The following is a 6,000-nucleotide window of genomic DNA, read 5'->3' on the forward strand; positions in this document are numbered from 1 at the left end:
ACAGCATCTTCTAAACTGTGCTCCTGGGGGAAGCCTGCAGGAGTAGACATGGTGAGCCACAGTGTGGGGAAGCCTGCAGGAGTAGACATGGTGAGCCACAGTGTCCGTCTGAAACTGTACAACATTCGCAACACAGGACCATTCAGAACGATAACACATCCGCTGCAGCCTCCAGTCACAGACCACTCAAAACTCCCAGAATGCCCAGCAACACTCCTAAACCCCTTACCAGTCTGTCTACTTAACACTCAGCCTGTGATACCAGCACTCCCCAAACGTGACTGTGTGGAATGCTTTGCAAACAGTCCAGAGCCTGAGTATCATCTGAAACTAATCACAATTTCAGGTGTGGGAGAGGACAGCAATCAGTTTGTTAATGATAGGTTGTTCCAACATACAGCAGAGCTTCTGAACTCTTCAGCTGAGACAGTTAACCATGTGTATCCGGGAAACTGCTTTCCTATATTGCAACATCAGGCCCTAATAAAGGATAAAAATTAATTAACTAATTAATAATAGCAATGTAATCCTGGAGTGACAGTTAGAGGTGAGGACTTTGGGAATGAATGGTTGAGCCATGAGTAGGATTAAGAGTCCTATACAAAGAGCTTCAAGGAAGCCTGGCCCTTAGCCCCTCTCATCAGTTCTGTCCTATGAAGCTACTACAGGAAAGCCTCTTGTGCTCTTGATGCCCAGCCTTCCGAGGCTCCAGGAGAGCAATGCGTCTCTTCTTTTATCAACTACACACACTGCTTAGCAGCAGAGACTAAGCCAGCTGCTGTCCAGCTTTTAGGCGCAGAGGCTAACGCCTTCCCAGAACACACAGCTGAGCATCAGCAGAGACAAACCACGAGGCCAAGGACTGTGAAATGCTAAGAAAGTCTCCTTTCCTCTGCCACCTTGTGCCACGAGCCCCACTCAGCTTCTTGCTTTGTCTTCTCTGAAGACTCATACTCAAGTGACTCCTGGCCAAGAAGCAAGACCAAAACCGTCCGATTTCCCAATGGACTTGGATAAAAACAGGTAACCAAAATCAGGTCTCATTCCAAGAAAAGACACTGGAGGCAGAGGCAGATGTGCAAGGATCCACACACAGCGGTCACGGTCATCCATCAGCGCTACAGAGGGAGCTGAAGGCTTTATCCTCTGGAGACGTGGTCATGTTTGAATTAGGGTCTGATTTGCTCACAGTGAAATACAGGCAGCTGCTGAGTTGAGAAAAACTGAAGCATCAAATTGTGGGTTTTTGTTTGTTTGTTTTGTTTCACTGCAACAGAAAAGGAAACTACCGACCTGGGAACCCTAGAGCCTTGGCTATCTGATACCTGCAACACCCAGGGGGTTCATTTTCATACAGATAGCTTGGCATGCACAAGGCACTGGGTTCCACCTCCGGTATCACAAAAAAGAAAAAGATGAACAAAAAACATACTTACAGGTTACTGGCCTGTACTCCCAAGTGTCCACTTAAAAGGTATGGGGGGGCCCAAGAACTGTCTAACATGTCCCCACACCTGGATTATGAGTCCCAACCATGACACAAAGTCATAAGAAACAGCCCGCGGGGTCCTGGTTGTCTCCTCTCTAATCTCTGCCTTTGCTGCCATGAAGATCCCACCAGCTCGGGCCCTTGCCAACCTGTGGTTTCCTCATCTCCTGGTTGGCTTTCCCCGGTCTTGAAACTCCTGGGAGCCACACGTCCTCCCATGACAGCCACCTCTCCTGCTACACAAGATGGTGGTGAGCCTCTTTGTGAAAACTGCCCGATTGGTTAAGCATCTAGCACACAAACAACACCCAGTACACAGTAGGTAAATGTGTCCCTGCAAACCAATACGGACAAGGCACCACACACGCCTGTGACAGACAGCAGGAGCTACAAGTCTGAATAACTCTGCACACCATTCATGGATTAGAACAGAGCTCCTACATTATGGGGGACACTCCATCCCTTGAAGGGTAGCAGCCAAACACAGTTCTAAAGCAGGGGTTATTTTTCTTCTGCCTCGGCTGTGTTTAAAAGCACACATGTAAACCGGGATGCCAGATCCGTTTGTCTTTAGCACACATGCTGTCTGGTCACCAGAACCATGTGTGACTGTGTTTTCTGACAAGGAAACCAGGTGTCTTAAGCTGTTCATCAACAGAGACAGTCTTATGTCTGAGTATTGTCACCTGTACCCCCCCACCGTGTTCAACTGCCACAGCAAATAGGCAGGACCACGGTGAAAAAGCATTTGCCAATATGCATTTGCCACACTGCAACAGCTCCTTGGAGGCCTGTCAGGCACCACACCCTAGCGGAGCCGAGGTTCCTCTGGGTCCTCACAGCACGTTCACAGGTCCTGCTTCCCTGGGGTCCCGCTTCCCTGGGGTCCCGCTTCCCTGGGGTCCCGCTTCCCTGGGGTCCCGCTTTCCTGTCCGATTCTTTCTCTTCAGCTCAGCAGGCAGAACCATCTTACCTTGTAGAAGGCACTGCTGAGGTGCCATACTTGCCCCAGCAAACTGTGGACTACAGTCACGGACACACAGGAGAATCCACATGCCTCTAATAAGCCAGACAGTCATGGGTTCAAATCTGTCTTACTGCTGACAGCCGGGCTCTGGGCATGGCAGCTCCCTCGAGTCTCCAGATTCCACTGTGGAGACCCAGCCACCACCATCTGAAGCGCGGCGCACGGATGCCAGGCACAGGCATGTTCTCCCAGGAGAGTGAAGAGGCAGAGCCCTCCAGCTACTGACCTGGACATTCCTACGTGCCCCGGGGTCTGCCCATAGAAAGCTGTGCATCCTTGCTGCGCAGGAAAGAATCGCTCTCCTAAAATGCCTGAACTTATACATATTTCTGTTTTCCCCCAGCTATGCCATCCCATGTCTCAAAGGGAAACATTTCCTCCTTAAATCTTTAGGGCTTCATCCAATAAAGGAAGGAAAACTACACATGATCCTACAGGAAATGTGTGGCTCTACTGCTATTCAGCTGGGAAAGGGGAATTAAAAATAAGGTTGCTTTGCACACCAAGCTGTAGGGCCAGACGTCCAGAAACCCAAGTCCTAAGACCAGTTCTGGGATTCGGTGGCTGCTCTACAAATGTGTCTCTTTTATTTCTGGGCCATGTTTCCCGCTGTGTAGCATCTAAGGTCCCTTCCAGCTAACAAAGTCCACGGCTCCAGAGGTCCCCTTTGGTAGATTTGCCTTCTACTCATACAAGTGAAGACTGGCCAGGAAAGAACTGATCAAGCTTTGAGACTATGTAATGAAACGAAAATTAGAACACTCATGAAGCCACATGGCTCTGGGAGACCCGAAGGTCCATCCTACCAAAGTGAAACTGAGAGGACACAGAAGCCAGCAATACACTTTTTATGAGGTTTTCTTCCCAACGTTCTCCGTGGAGCCAGGAAGCAGGCTGCGGGCATAGAGGAAGAGACAGCCAGGCTTTCTGAAGGACATCAGTTACTTGACTTTTCCCCAAGGCACTGTCCTACAAGAGTAGACCGTGTGCCCTAAACTGGCGCACACTGCAAAGTAAACAACACATGTCAAGTAACAACCTCATTTCCAAAGCCGAATGCCTGGTCTGTCCGAGGTCAAGAAGTCACATAGCCCCATGAGAATAAGTGGAACAACGCAGCCAGACAGACGTGACTGCGGCAGGCTCGCCTTCTCTGAACACACCCTTTCCTCCTCTGCAACAGGGGACAGTGGTGGCTCTTCCCCGGCAGAGAATGGAGGAAGGTTTTAAGTAAGTACTACTGCTGGGCACAGTGTTGGTAAATGCTGTGTTGCTCATCACATTAATGTTGATGGTGACATCATTGTGGGGCTGCATGTCCAATTCCACTTCAACAGACACAGTGGCGGATGGAAAGGCTGCTAAGAGCCAGGCACTGTGCTCCTGTAAAAATGCAGTGACATTTCCAGACTTTCTAGAAAAAAAATTAAAGTCTGTGAGGTAACTCAGAGCTGACTGGAAAGGAGGAAACTGAGCCTAGGGTTGTTCTTGGCCTGTGTGTGTGTGGGGCAGGGGGACCACAAGAGGGATCTGAGACCAAGTGAGCCGGGAAAGTCACCAAAGCATTGGCAGGCTGTGGCTGGAGAGGAAGCAGGTAAAAAGGCCGGAAAAAGAGTGCCCGGTAACACACAGGTCACAAATAAAGGAAAGCCTCACTAAACGAGTGAGGGTAGAGCGGAAAGTTGGGGGCCAAGGAGGTAAGTGAAAAACATGATTAAAACACTGAAGGGGAAGCAACCTCCCCATGGCTCTACAGGGTGGGGGAGGGGCGGAGAACAAGGTTCAGCCCCACACGGTGGGGGTGCATAATTAACCGGGAGCAAGAGAACAATGCGGCTAGGAAGTTTGAAAGGCGGAGAAGGACAGAAAGAGAAAGGGAGCATTTGTTAGGAAAGGTGGAAAAAAGGCAGCAAAAGTGAGGGGAAAAAAGCAAATGGTGAAATTTCTGTGCTTTAAAGTGGGATCAAAAACGGTGAGCAAAGAACTGGAAGGTCTAAGCACTGGACAACAGAAACGAGGTGGAAGGGGATGGAAAAAATAGCGGGGGAGGGGGAAATACGGCTCTAAGAAGCCTTGGTAACCACTGGTGAATGCATTCAAATTACTATTCTTCTTATCAATGCCGTGATCCCACGCTGGGCAGCAACTATAGTAACTTTGCTCGCTTAAGTTTGCTGTAGGGACTTTTTGTTTTGTTTTGTTTTGTTTTCTTTCACTCGAAGAAGAAATTTGCTCCGACTCTGCAACTTTACAGTTAAGAAGTGTGGTCCTCTCTGACGCCTGCTGCAGCCGCCCCATCCTGAGACTGGCCATAGCAATTCCCCATATCCTGAACAGAGACGGAGCCAAACCAACTCCTGCCAACTCACTCTCTCTATACAAATGACGATAAAGTCCCCAGGTCTTTTAGGCTGAGTTCCAGATGGGACCCGGGGAGAAACTTGCTTTCTAATCTGAGTGCCCCAACTAAAATGCAACAACCTCTCAATCCCCCGCACGCAGAGGTCACGCCCTCCGAGGAAGGAAGCATTCAAGGGGCCGGTGGCGGCCAACCTTTGTCCGTCGTCCTGGCGCAACCCCGCAGCCCGCCCAGAAAGCCGGGAGCGCGGGTAGATAGGGTTTCAGGGTAATCCCTGAAGTCCCCGGGGAAAGGCACCAGCTAGAACAGCACACCGCGCCCTCCCCGGGAGCCGCTGCAGAGCTAGCCCAGAGCAGCCGCTAGCAGGCGGAGCGCTCACGGAGGCGCAACAGGTGAGCAGCCCCGGTCGGCCCCACGAGCCGAAAGCAGGAGCTGGCAGCAGGACACCCTCGGGTCACAGAGGCCATTCTTGGCGCTCAGTTCCTCAGCGAACACCCACCCGAGAGCCCGCGCCCCGCAGAACCTACCTGGGTAGCCTCACCTCGGCGGTCCCCACTCCACCGAAGCTCCAAAGCCAGCGTATCCGAGAGGTCCTGCTCCCCAGCCGGCTCCAGCAGGGACCGAGCCGCGAGCTCGCCAGGCTCTGCGCGCCGTGGCCTCCACAGAAAGAGCAGCGCTGATTCCGCCCTCCCGCGCTCAGCCGCCTCCTCCCACGGGCCACGCCCCCAGCCCGCTCCCAAAGCCACGCCTCCACGCGGCTCCCTTGAAGCCACGCCCCCGAACCGGCTCCTGGGGTCCTCCCAGCCCTCCCTGCTCGGCCAGCATCTTCTTCCAGGGGCTACGCCCCCAGCTCATCTTCCTTACGACCTTGCCTATACCCGGTAGGGACTTTTTCCTTCGACCAAGTCCCAACCGTGCAGTTAAAGCTCCCTAGCCAGGCCACGCCCTTGGCCTCTGACGACACTCTCGACCCAGCTCACTTCGTGTCCCGCCCCTCACCACCTCCACCCGCGCCACCTCCAGGTTGTGCCTTCAAGCCACTCACTCCAAGTCATGCCTCCGCTCCTTCAGCCCTACCACCTCTCTAGCCTCTCTTTCTCGGTTCATCTTTCCAAAAGATTACAC

At 52.2% G+C, this 6,000-nt stretch overlaps 1 protein-coding gene across 1 annotated transcript in view; it reads right to left on the reverse strand.

Annotated features, from left to right (window-relative positions):
• The window catches only part of SPATA13 (spermatogenesis associated 13), a 117,469-nt gene extending 112,005 nt beyond the window's left edge, over nucleotides 1–5,464 (reverse strand). The window contains exon 1 of the mRNA XM_080926159.1: nucleotides 5,403–5,464. The gene's annotated coding sequence lies outside the window, so the exon portion shown is untranslated. The remainder of the gene's footprint in view (nucleotides 1–5,402) is intronic.
• Nucleotides 5,465–6,000: the final 536 nt, after the last annotated feature.

Source organism: Micromys minutus (assembly GCF_963924665.1).
Source record: "Micromys minutus genome assembly, chromosome: 12".
NCBI classification, from domain to species: domain Eukaryota; kingdom Metazoa; phylum Chordata; class Mammalia; order Rodentia; family Muridae; genus Micromys; species Micromys minutus.